Genomic DNA, 13897 nt, shown 5'->3' on the forward strand with positions numbered 1-13897 from the left:
AAGACAAAGCACGTTAAATAGAGTACATATATATTTTGCATAATGCAATTAAATGTTTTATAGACCATTAATGTTTTTCATAACATATTCATGATATTTAAACACTTTTTGTAATTTTTTTCAACAATAAAACATAATATGCATTATGAATATTTTGATAACAGCAACAAAAGTAGTTACTAATAAAGTAATATTAGTAACTATTTTAAAATGTAAATATATTATCAGTAGACCAGACTTTAAAGAAACAACTGGTAAATGGACATACCAATTTCACATCAATTTTATTGTATTGTGAAAATGTCACAATACAAAATTATTTTCAAATTCTCTCTTAACCAATTGCATGAGGTTTGGCACTTCATTTGATTTTGCTAATGGCTCAAAAATGACACTGTATTCGCCGACATAACATACCTCACTTCTGATAAACAGAGCATGTGATGCTGGAAGTAAAGAGCTTCTACATCTTTGTATTGTTTCACCTGTATGCTGTCAGACAAGCTGCAGGTTTCCCCGTTTGACGGGTTTATTGTAGTAGTGGACCTCTTCACAACACAGCAGCTGCCCTCTCTTTCTCTCTCTCCATCTCTGAGAATTCTGACAGTTTGTTTTGCAATGCAATAATACAGGAAACCTATAACAAACTCTCTGTGGAGAGAGGGATGAGGCAGAAAGGAAAAGATAGAGGCAGAGGGAGCAAGAGAGAGAATATCAGTCCTTCTCCAGCTCTCCTCTCCTCTGACAGGTTATTGATTTAGGCATTTTGTCGGCGCAGTGAGCTTGTCTCTCCTGCCTCAAAGTTTTGCTGCACATAAAGTCAGAGACAGCACACAACACTGATACATGTTGAACATATTAGACTGCACAAACCATTTAATACTCAAAACTCAATGTTCTCTGACCTCAGAAATCTCACATTCCTTTCTCTTTGGTGAGCATGTTTGAACTGTTGTGATGCATGTATCTTTCACAAGTACGTTTTTTACACATGAACCATTAGGTTTCTGAGACTGTGCTGTTTTTTAAATTGTGAGTACCACTTTTATTGAACTTTCATAGAAAGTTTTTTTTTTTTTTTAATTGGCAGGCAATATGAATGATTCACCTTTATATATATGTACAGTGGGTACGGAAAGTATTCAGACCCCCTTAAATGTTTCACTCTTTGTTATATTGCAGCCATTTGCTAAAATCATTTAAGTGTACTTTTTTTCCTCATTAATGTACACACAACACCCAATATTGACAGAAAAACACAGAATTGTTGACATTTTTGCAGATTTATTAAAAAAGAAAAACTGAAATTTCACATGGTCCTAAGTATTCAGACCCTTTGCTGTGACACTCATATATATAACTCAGGTGCTGTCCATTTCTTCTGATCATCCTTGAGATGGTTCTACACCTTCATTTGAGTCCAGCTGTGTTTGATTATACTGATTGGACTTGATTAGGAAAGCCACACACTTGTCTATATAAGACCTTACAGCTCACAGTGCATGTCAGAGCAAATGAGAATCATGAGGTCAAATGAACTGTCTGAAGAGCTCAGAGACAGAATTGTGGCAAGGCACAGATCTGGCCAAGGTTACAAAGCAATTCTGCTGCACTTAAGGTTCCTAAGAGCTCAGTGGCCTCCATAATCCTTAAATGGAAGACGTTTGGGACGACCAGAACCCTTCCTAGAACTGGCCGTCCGGCCAAACTGACAATACTTTGACCCTAAGCACACAGCTAAAATAATGAAGGAGTGGCTTCACAACAACTCTGTGACTGTTCTTGAATGGCCCAGCCAGAGCCCTGACTTAAACCCAATTGAGCATCTCTGGAGAGACCTAAAAATGGCTGTCCACCAATGTTTACCATCCAACCTGCCTGGAGAGGATCTGCAAGGAGGAATGGCAGAGGATCCCCAAATCCAGGTGTGAAAAACTTGTTGCATCTTTCTCAAAAATAATCATAGCTGTATTAGATCAAAAGGGTGCTTCTACTAAATACTGAGCAAAGGGTCTGAATACTTAGGACCATGTGATATTTCAGTTTTTCTTTTTTTAATAAATGTGCAAAAATGTCAACAATTCTGTGTTTTTCTGTCAATATGGGGTGCTGTGTGTACATTAATGAGGAAAAAATTGAACTTAAATGATTTTAGCAAATGGCTGCTAAATATATATATATATATATATATATATATATATATACACTTACCGATACATAGTGTTCTCAACATGTATTTATAGGCTGCATTTATTTGATTCAGTAAAAACAATAATATCATGAAATATTTCTCTTTAAAATAACAGTTTTCAAACTTTTGGTACTGTAGCCTATATATATATATATATATATATATATATATATATATATATATATAAAAAAAATCTTCATTCAGTTACTATTGGCAGGTGTGGTCAAAAGGTTAATTTTGGACATAGAATACAACTCAGACTCTATGAAATGGTTTAATGGTGTCGATTAACAGAAAATAAGATGTTGGCATCCCTCAGTTTGTAAAAAAGAATGGAAAATTTATTAAAGAAGTATAACAGACAATGATACCAGAAATGTTTTAAAAATTGAAATGAAATCAAAATTGACCCTATTTATTTTCTATACCTTTGTGGTCATGATTCATCAATTACGTTATTCTGAAGAAAAATTATTTTGTCTTGATAATTTTTATTTAAAATCTACTTTATTTTGGCTAAAATCACCAGTCCAACCCCTCACTTTTTTTCACAATCCAGTTAATTATATTGGATAAAATCAAGTATCACGCCACAAGTCCCCGTCTTGTTGAATATCTTGTTTCATTTGTAAATATGTCATATTACAGAAGTAAAATGGGTTGTGAAAGTCATTGAAAATTCTGGGCCGAAACCGAAACCAAAAATTCTGGATGCACTAGGCTGAAAAACGCAACCTTTATTTAAATTAGCTGTTTTTTGTATAATTGTATTAATATTAGACTTTTTAATGAAATTCAATAATTTTAATGATACTGAATTTAATAAATTAATGCAAAAAAAAAACAACATATTGACAATTTGACATAAAATGCCATACAAAAAGGGCTTAGTTCACCCAAAAATAGGAATTCTGTCATCATTTACTCACCCTCATGCGTTCCAAACTCGTAAGACTTTAGTTCATCTTCGGAACACAAATTAAGTGTTAGAGTCACTAACTCTGACACTAGCTTCCACTATCAACATCTATGCAACTCGGAAAAGAGGCGGCTTCCTCTGCATTAGGTAGGCCTAAGATGTGCTTTAATTTTAAATGTAGAAGATATGATACGTATAATTGTATGAAATGTAGAGTATATGTTAGATATATAGCCACCACAGACATTTAGAGGGACAAGTCTCCCCAAAAATTAGAAATAGCCAAATTGTCCCTCAATATTTGATATGATGCTGCTCTCCTGCACCCTATTATGCTCAGCTCTGTTTGTTATTGAGGTGACAAAGTTTTAAAAGTTTTTATGTTGCTCTCTCTCAACAGTTTAACAGCACTCATCAAATGGCCAATTAAATCAAAGAAGGCGGGTGGCCACGTACACACTGTAGGTTTCAGGAGTGACAACCGCATTTAAATGCAGGAGTGAATCCCCTAAATTATCGTTACATGTGTGTACGGAACAAGACTCACTCTCGAAATTGTGATGATTGACAGCTTGGAAACCATAGCGACGTTCTGGCGTCTCTTGTGTTTGGTATCCGTTATTGTGACCAAGGTAATATTGCTGTGACAAAACATTCGTTATTTTCAGCAGTTTAAAGGTGCTCTAAGTGATGTCACGTGTTTTTAGGCCAAAACATTTTTTGTCACATACAGCAAACATCTCCTCACTATCCGCTAGCTGCCTGTCCCCTGAACACACTGTAAAAAAACGCGGTCTCTGTAGTCGCCACAAGCTTTGAGAATGACAATAAAAACTACCTGGTGCAGCCTGGACCACAAAACATAATAAACACGCTCCAGCCAATAACCGACAAGAATGATTTTAAATGCGCGTTCATGACTGTTTCAGGAATCACGGAGGGGAGGGGGAGGAGGAGGAGGAGGAGGGAGGGTCTAGCTAGCCTCTGTTTTGTTTGACAACACTTCGAACGTCAACAGGAAGTTACTCCACCCAGGATCACGTTATTGTGATTTTTCTAGCAAGATCTGGCAACTTGAATGAGAAAAGGCTCGTGCTTTCCCTGTGATTGACCGCACATACAGAAGAGAGACACATCTCCGATGAAGGTTAAAAAATGTCATTAAGAACTAGTTGTTCAGTTCGGTTCCGTACACACTGCATAGAATTTCTGTAAATGCGGTTGTCACTACCTGTATTTTTCGGGAGTTAATACGGTTGTAGAATGCGGTTGTCACTCCCATATTTTACTGAACTGTGTGTGTACAGAACGAGATTAAACACTAAAAGGTGAAAGATGAGGAAAGTAGCAGCTAAACATTAATATTTAACTGTTTTATGAGAGAACTGACACTAATATCCAGGGATGCAAGCAATACAGTGTAAAATATGGTATAATTTATATTTGATTCATGTAACTCATAACTGATGAATGTGACGACAAGAAATGTTTTCGTTTTCAACATATCAGATATCAGTAAGAGTGAACGTGTGCATATTTAGTATAACTTGCAAATAGTTTCAATTGATTACTTCACAACTGCAGTAGAACTTATTTTACCGTTTTTACTTTTATTTATTCCCTTAATCCTTTTAAAACGTAATAATTATTTAATCAATTCAATTCAAATGGATTAGTTTTACAATAAAGTGGCTTTGAAGTTCCTGTCAGATTTTCTTGGTATTTTTCAAGGATGGATTTCTGTGAAGTGATGCCACTCACACTTAGCATATCAGTGGTGGATTTCAACTTGGTTTCAGCTGTAGACGCTAGCCTGCTATTTCAGCTTGGTTTCAGCCATGCACACTAGAGACGTACATGCTAGTCTGCTCCACTTTCTCACTCTACAGGAGACTAATTCATTTAGTTCTGCAGTTGGAGAAAGAGAAATAATAAAAAAAAAGTTGTAAGAACAACAAAAAAAATAAATAAAAAAAATAAAAAATAAAATAAAGAGAGTACAGAGATGAGACCTCACAAGGTTGTGGCTAGAGGAGAAGACGTGCTTGAGCGATAGTGACAGGATGAACTGCAGCACGGCGTCTCGCTGGGGCCCCATCCTGTCGCAGTAATTACCGTCTCTACAGGTCGCCAAACACACACACATACACAAACACATTATTCACTCTCATAAATGTGAAAAGCACAGCAAGAAGATGCTAACACTCACACATGTGTGTTTGTCTTGTAGTGTCTCCTGCTGCATTTACTGTATTGCAAGTTGGCATTCTGCCTGTGTAGTTCAGACACACACACACACACACACACACACAATTGAGCACCTAAATGCAGCACACATTCATTCACACACTTGCTGGCTGCGTTTACATATAATGAGATTAAGTTGGAGCTCATGTACACTGAATATTGTGATTATGTTAATGTGATTAGGCTCATAATTACAGTAACCATAATCACAGTCTTATATGTGGAGTTTAATCGCATGTATACGGTTTAATCGTATTTCTTCCACTCCGTCACAGGTGTGCATATGCTGCAGATGGAGGAGGTTTAACGCTTATTATCGGGTTTGAAAACATGGCGGAACAGAAATCTATGTTTCTGACCATCATTAAAACATGATGTCTATGCCGTACAATGCTATATGCATAAAATTTGTTTCCTGAGCTCTCCAGAAGGGTTGTTTCTATAAAATGAGGGAGACCAGCAAACTGGTCTGTATATGCTGGAGGACATTAAAGGCTACCTATTTTAAAGCATAAAAACACAAATTCTAGTGGATAAATGAAATAATGCATCTAAACATGATTGAAGAGGTTTACCCATGTCATATAAATTTGGTATTCTAAATATTGTCAATAATCAAATTATTGGTTTATATCTGCAATCCCGTTTACATGCTACTTGCTAATATTTCAATTATTCGCTAAGAAATATTCTTTTGTGCCATAACCCACAACACGAAACGTGTAGTTGCAAATTCAGCAGATCTCTTTGTTGTTGGTTTTATTTGCCTGTTTAAAATGTTTTGCCAATTCCTGTAGCCATCCTCATTTTTGTCGTAATACTTAAAGTTTGGGTTCGTATTAAAACATTTTTTAATGTTTTTGAAAGAAGAACTATTTTCTGTTTGAATATATTTTAATATGTTATCAATGTTGTAAACAGTTGTGCTACTTAATATTTTTGTGGAAACTGATTCATTTTTTGTTCAGGATTCTTAGGGCATGTTTCCACCTGCGCTACATGCATTTTCTCTGATCGGATAGCTATCGGATCGTGAAAAGGCCAGGTGTAAATGCCCTCTGAAATGCTTTCGAGAGAGATTTAAATCTGATTTATATCCGATTCGATTTAAATCACTCAAACCTTCAGGAGGTGGTTTGAGATGCATTTCAGATGAAACTGGACAAGTTAAAATGCATCTGGTTGTTGGAGTCACATATGTAAATTTTACTCCTCCCAAAATGGTAAAAAAAAAAAAAAAAAGTAAGAGCATGTTATAGGCTATATGACATCATAGCCAGATATGACAGCGCTACTGCAACATGCATCGCTGCAGATGAGCTGAGTATCTTTTCAGCAAGTGGCAGGCAAACTGCTGCAAATAAAACAGAAAGTTCAGCGTCGCAGATGCTCATCACACAGTCATCTTCATTAAAGGGTTAGTTCACCCAAAAATGAAATTTCTGTCATTAAGTACTCACCCTCATGTCGTCCCAAACCTGTAAGACCTTCGTTCATCTTTGAAACACAAATTAAGATATTGTTGATGAAATCCGATGACTCAGTGAGGCCTCTAATGAGAGCAAAGCCATTCAAACTCTCAAGGTCCATAAAGGTACTAAAAACATATTTAAAACTGTTCAGGTGAGTACAGTGGTTCTATCTTATATTATAAAGCGACAAGAATGCTTTTTGTGCGGCAAAAAAACAAAATAAAGACTTTTCAACAATATCTATATGGGTCGATTTCAAAACACTGCTTCGGAGCTTTACGAATCGAATCAGTGGTTCGGAGCACCAAAGTCATGTGATTTCAGCAGTTTAGCCGTTTGATAGGAGATCCAAATCACTAATTCGAAACAAAAGATTCATAAAGCTCAGAAGCTTCATGAAGCAGTGTTTTGAAATCGGCCCATATAGATATTGTTGAAAAGTTATTTTGGTTTTTTGGCGCACAAAAAGTATTCTTGTCACTTTATAATATTAAAGGATTAGTCCACTTTTAAATACACTTTTCCTGATAAATTTACTCACCCCCATGTCATCCAAGATGTTCATGTCTTTCTTTCGTCAGTCGAAAAGAAATTAAGGTTTTTGAGGAAAACATTCCAGGATTATTCTCCTTACAGTGGATTTCAATGGCTACCAACAGGTTGAAATTCAAAATTACAGTTTCAGTGCAGCTTCAAGGGCTTTAAACGATACCAGATGAAAAAAGCCTTAATTTCTTTTCGACTGACGAAAGAAAGACATGAACATCTTGGATGACATGGGGGTGAGTAAATTTATCAGGAAAAGTGTATTTAAAAGTGGACTAATCCTTTAAGACAGAACCACTGAACTCACATGAACTGTTTCAGATATATTTTAGTACCTTTATGGACCTTGAGAGTTTGAATGGCTTTGCTCTCAATAGAGGCCTCAATGAGCCATCAGATTTCATCCACAATATCTTAATAAAAAGCTGCATTTATTTATTATTACTGTCAATTTTGATCAATTTAATGCATCCTTGCTATTAATTTCTTTAAAAGAAAAAATCTTATTGACCACAAACTTGAATGGTGTACATAAAATAGGTCAATTACAGGGTGTTTGTAATAAACTGGAACAAAAAATTGGCTTTGTAACAATTTTTACTCAGAAATAGCTAGTAAATTTCACATATAATTACAAAGAAACACTGAGTTAAAGTAGAAAGTGTGAAATATTTTTTTCTTGTAAAACACTCTAATAAACTATACAGTGTAAAACACACAATGTCTGTCACATAAAGCTTAAGCATGAGTAAGCGTTAGTAAAATGTGGCCTTTTCTATTCCGCTGTATATTTAAATGAGCATCACATGTCATCAATCTGCCACACTAGTACATGATGTGAACATAAAGAAGTGTGAGCGTATACAAGACCATATAGTACGGTCAAAATTGCAGTACTCCACCTAATTTTACTGCGATTGTTAATTATGAGCACAATCACATTAACATAATCACTGTATTTTGCATGACCTCCAACATAATCACCGTTCTGGCTTAATGGCATTACAAAAGTGTTTGTTAGCATAACCAAATTTGTTAGAGATAGACTTTTCTAAGCAATCAGACATACAATTTTGATTCTAAAAAATAGGTTAGTCAATCTTAACTTCTTGTTTATAGAATTTGTAAAAGCAATATCATAATTGTAGTTGAGCTATACTGAATGCACAGCCGTGATTACCTACAGCACTCTCACTGCGACTGCAGCTGCTTAAATCCACCCTCTGCTACTGATCATTAGAAGTGAATGAGAAGAAATATCCCATTATATTGTGGGAAAAGGACACAAAATAATTAGCCTGTGCAGACAGCAGGATAATAAGATCATGAGAGGTTGGTCACTTATGTGGAACCAGCAACTCTGTAAAGCTTGCACTGATCTTAGCGATGGGGCAAAGGAGAACAAATTGAAGTGTTGTACTCTCTGAGGTTAAGTCCTGTCACACACAATCTCACTGGAATCCATTGTAAGGAAAGGATACGCTGGATAAATTTGATCTCACCCGCTCTACCGGCTTTAAAAGAACTCAAGATAACTTCCTATACATTTACTGCAAACAGCCATCAACCGTTATCATCAAGAATTATGACCCATTGAGCTTGATAGTGTTGTTTATGCTGTTAATTGATGTAGTAGTCGTATTACAGTCAGCAGATGGCTTTGTTGGGTTATCAAGGTTTTTATCGTACCTTTAATTGTGAATAATGACTGATTAAACTTCTAATTATATGCCAATAATCCAAATGGTGTTGTGGAAAGTCAAATATCCTGCAAAGATACAGGTCATAATAATTCTTGCAGTCACTTTTTGATTGTTATGGGTGTTGTGCAGCACGACAGGAATTTCAAATGAATGTCGCTCTCAAGTCAACATTCTTTGTGTTAGAAAAATGCTAAAGAAAGTTAATAAAGATGTTAGTGGTTGCTTTGGAAATCTGGCATTTTATAAGCAGAAACGTGAGGCTTGTGTTTTTGTTAAAGCACTTGTATGAATTTTTCAGTAAAGCCCTGTTTATTATTCAAGCTATAAATTTGTTTAAAACATCCTTTTTGAGGTTGCTTTTGGAATAAAAAAACAGGAATTGACAGGAATAAATTGCATTTTAACATAACCATTTTTTTAAATATATATTTTGAATAGTAATATTTTTACCACAATAATAATGTATTTTTGTATTTTTGATCAAATGTACGCAGCCTTGCTGAGTGTAAGTAAGTTCTTTCAAAAACATTAAAACATCTTACTTTTGAACGGGAGTGTATATTATGTTGAAGTATTTTAAAGCCTTATAAAGTATTGAGATTTCCATCGTAAGTAATTCAAGTAATTTACTTAGTTGCACCATACTTCAATGCAAAAACCTTTTCATTATAAATGCTTTCAATCTTAATGAAACTCATTATAAAATGTGCTGGGTTCCTAAACGTAAGCACCCTTAACTTGGTTTTATTGACACCCGTGAAAAGTAGGCGGTAAAAAAAAACGTTTGACTCCATTTGCTAGTGATCGTGGGCATGGCAGCAGTAATTGTAGCCTGATCGATCGTGTGTGTGGTGTGAGACAGGTAACAACAAAGTACTGACATTGTGGGAAAAAAAGTCAATTGACCTGTGCAAATTATGATCAGATTGTGCAAACAGCCCCAATACAGTGGCCATGTTTGCCCCATTATCTGATTTGCATAATTCATTTTGAATTGGGTGCTAAAACAACTCAAAGCACATGCAAATAAACGACACTGTCATCGGAGACAATTACTGTAATTCTTAGTGAACATCCCCTTCAGTCCACCTCAAGTGGCATGTAGTGCAACCCATTTTGAGTCCATTGAGATCAAGCGTCAAATGCACACTGATGACACTCACATGATATTACAGGGCTGATGCGGCAATCTCCCATAATTGCATCAGCACATTTGGGCTCATATACTCTGTTTGTTTACTGAAGTGTAAGTTGTGTTTCATGTCACAGTACCTGCATTAGGATGTGTACAGCATCACAACTAGCTGGCAGCGTGACAACTAGATTGCCAAATCTTATAGTTGTCTTTGCATATTAAGCTGAGATAGAAGAAAGTGTTTTAACGTCAAAGAAATTACACAAGATGTGTTCCTTTAGTCCTTATAAGAGTGTGTGGCGAGTTAAGAAAGACAGTGGGTGTTGTATATAATATATTGTCATTGTTGGACGGAAACCAGAAAACTTTTCAAAGTTAATATTGTGGCTTTATATATTATCAGACACCTGCATGTGTCATTATTGACATTTTAACAAAATCAAGCTCAAATGCAGTTACAAGGTTTTTGACCAGCGAATTTCAGACAATTTCAGACATACGTGTTTTGTCTGTTATTAGAACGGCCGCATCTGAGGCAGTAAGTGTTTCGCATTACATTGTAATCAACTTACAGGCTCAGTTTTTTCCGAAATCTCATGTTATTAAAGGTGCCCTCGAATGAAAAATTGAATTTATCTTGGCATAGTTGAATAACAAGAGTTCAGTACATGGAAAAGACATACATTGAGTTTCAAACCCCATTGCTTCCTCTTCCTTATGTAAATCTCATTTGTTTAAAAGACTTCCGGAAAACAAGCGGATCTCAACATAACACCGACTGTTACGTAACAGTCGGGATCATTAATATGTACGCCCCCAATATTTGCATATATGCCAGCCCATGTTCGAGCATTAGACAAGGAAAGGCTGTATTAACGGCTGGATCTGTGCACAGACTAGGTAAGCAAGGAAGAACAACAGTGAAAAATGGCAGATGGAGCAATAATAACTGACATGATCCATGATAACATGATATTTTTAGTGATATTTGTAAATTGTCTATCTAAATGTTTTGTTAGCATGTTGCTAATGTACTGTTAAATGAGGTTAAAGTTACCATCGTTTCTTACTGTATTCACGGAGAAAAGAGCCGTCGCTATTTTCATTTTTAAACACTTGCAGTCTGTATAATTCATAAACACAACTTCATTCTTTATAAATCTCTCCAACAGTGTAGCATTAGCCGTTAGCCACAGAGCACAGCCTCAAACTCATAGAGAATCAAATGTAAACATCAAAATAAATAATTTACTCACATGATTCGATGTATGCACACAGCATGCATGACGAACATCTTGTAAAGATCCATTTGAGGGTTATATTAGCTGTGTGAACTTTGTAAATGCGCTGTAATATAGTCGAGAGCTCGTGTGGCAGGGAGCACGCGATTTAAAGGGGCGGCGCGCTGAAAAAATCAGTGTATAGTTAATGATGCCCCAAAATAGGCAGTTAAAAAAATTAATTAAAAAAAATCTATGGGGTATTTTGAGCTGAAACTTCACAGACACATTCAGGGGACACCTTAGACTTATATTACATCTTGTGAAAAAGCATTCTTGGGCACCTTTAAAGATGATGTGCTATGTACAGGCTATTTAAGACAGTATTGTCTGTGACCCGATGACAAATGCTAGACTAAAACATACTTCTCTGCTCTTCAAATACACAAAACATTAGCCTTTATACATGTGTATATATAGTGTTTCAAGCAGAGATGGTCCAAATCGCGTGCGGCACTTCTTTCACATTAGAGGCTGGGTGCAGTTATGAGGTTGTACAGACAGGTTGTGGATCCAATGGAGATTCGAGGTTTAGTCACAAGCTCTTTTTTTAATTAGTTAAATAGTTGCAAAACTCACAGACAGACATAAAGGGTGACCAATAGTAATGATTTATGAAAAAAAAAAACATTTAAATAAAAATGACAACAGTGATAATATAAAATATGTATCAAAATGGGAATATAAAGTGTCTCTTTGGGCTGGAGCAGTTTAGTTTAGGATGCGATGATGGGGCGGTTGCTCCGTCATGAGTGCCACATTCTGTGAAATGTGGACCCCAGGGCCCAGTGGGTTTCTCATTAGTAAAATTACAGTAAGTTTGAATAATAATTCAAATATTTTTGCTGAGTTGGATTACACACTCTACCCCTGTGGGCAAGTAACCTTTTTTATTGATTGGTAGTTCTCTTCAGTTTTTGCTTGATACTTTAAAACATGCTCTCAAACTGTAATCAACCAATTTGCTGCTTGAAAGCATCTTGAAAATGAATTACATTCCTTTTTTTCAATTTCCTTTACCAGACATGAGTGGTTTTACAACAAAAAAGTAGGGAACTATTTTTGGCCTAGAGGTTGTTGGTTTTGTTAAATTTCTTTAATCTTTTTGTCTCATATTAGAACAGATTGTGACCTTGTTTTTATTAGGGTCTGCTTGGTGTCTGCATCAAATACATCATTTGTTTTTTATTCATAAATGTTGTTAGGGTTTTGAGCTTTTGAAGGTTTGTATGTAAGTGGTCAGAGAGTGTACAATACATACTGTGATGATGTAACTAGCAAACACATTCGTTATTAATGACGGTGAATGTTTAAAGAGTGAAGTTAGGGTCCAATTCAGATTTAGTTCCAGGTCAATATAACCTTTATTTGAGTCACGCTGTTAACTGTTTTCTTTCTGGTAGGGCTGGACGATTATGGCCTAAAATCAAAACCTTGATTAACATTTTACCTCGATTACGATTAATGAACGATTATTTTATTTCTGATTTATTTATTTTTTTTGCCCTCATAGTTCACTGACAAGGTTTGTACTGTAAATAGCCTATGATTGACTATTAAGGTGGGATATTTTTTTTCCTGTTGAAAGAGTGATCTGACATCATAGCTCACTATCAGCAGTTATTTTATCTATGGTTTGTAACATTTCTTACAGGTTTCTGCTCGTTGTAAATCAGATAAAGATAAATTAGCACAGTGCCAGTAGTGATTGCGTGTGTGATTTAGTCATACCGTCTCTCTATTAATTGTGAAGCTGTGGGTTGTAAATAGTTCCTTCAAAAGTAGAAAAAATAGATGCTATAACTTTTGAGTTTCTAAGCTATTTTAGTGATAAATCACAGGACAGCGCTGACAACAAGTTTCTGCGTTCCTCTGTGTGCGCGCGATCTTCACGTTTTTGCGCAGCTGTTTGTATGAGTGTTCGTGCCACATGCAGCTGCGCGAGCGCGGCGTAGATATATGTATATATCTATGCGAGCGCGGTAGCTCGATATAATAATACACATCCGATCGTCTAATCGCTTGAATGTCCAAACCATAAAACAAATACAACCGACAAAGTTTAGTCAAGACGCAAGGCTCACCGCTCGCGCGCCATCACTATGTGTTGAACCGGCGTTCACCTCCGTGTTTTGCTTTTATGCCACTGACTGGACTGGGCGGAGTCACGTGGCTACACACGCAGTTATGTTTTTAAGGGGGAAGTATTAACAGGATTAAAAAAACCGAAATAACCGACATGGGAAAATTACGTCGGTTAGAGGTTCTGAATTTAGGTTTCGAATCGATTACTTTTCGATTAATCATCCAGCCCTACTTTCTGGCTATATTTTTAAAATAGCATACTAACATACTACTCTTACTATTTTTGCACTGTATGGCAGGAGCATTGCTAGGGCCCTAT

At 36.0% G+C, this 13897-nt stretch overlaps 1 protein-coding gene and 1 long non-coding RNA gene across 3 annotated transcripts in view; one reads left to right on the forward strand and one right to left on the reverse strand.

Annotated features, from left to right (window-relative positions):
• cdh23 (cadherin-related 23) overlaps positions 1 to 13897 on the forward strand; it is a 292980-nt gene that overhangs the window by 10163 nt on the left and 268920 nt on the right. The window lies entirely within an intron of this gene.
• On the reverse strand, positions 4034 to 13641 carry LOC125276716. The gene is made up of 3 exons (XR_007186716.1): positions 13578 to 13641; positions 5123 to 5230; positions 4034 to 5018 (listed from the first exon to the last, which is right to left on the reverse strand). It is a non-coding gene; the product is annotated as an uncharacterized LOC125276716 (long non-coding RNA).

This window comes from Megalobrama amblycephala, linkage group LG10, assembly GCF_018812025.1.
Source record: "Megalobrama amblycephala isolate DHTTF-2021 linkage group LG10, ASM1881202v1, whole genome shotgun sequence".
In the NCBI taxonomy this organism is placed as follows: Eukaryota; Metazoa; Chordata; class Actinopteri; order Cypriniformes; family Xenocyprididae; genus Megalobrama; species Megalobrama amblycephala.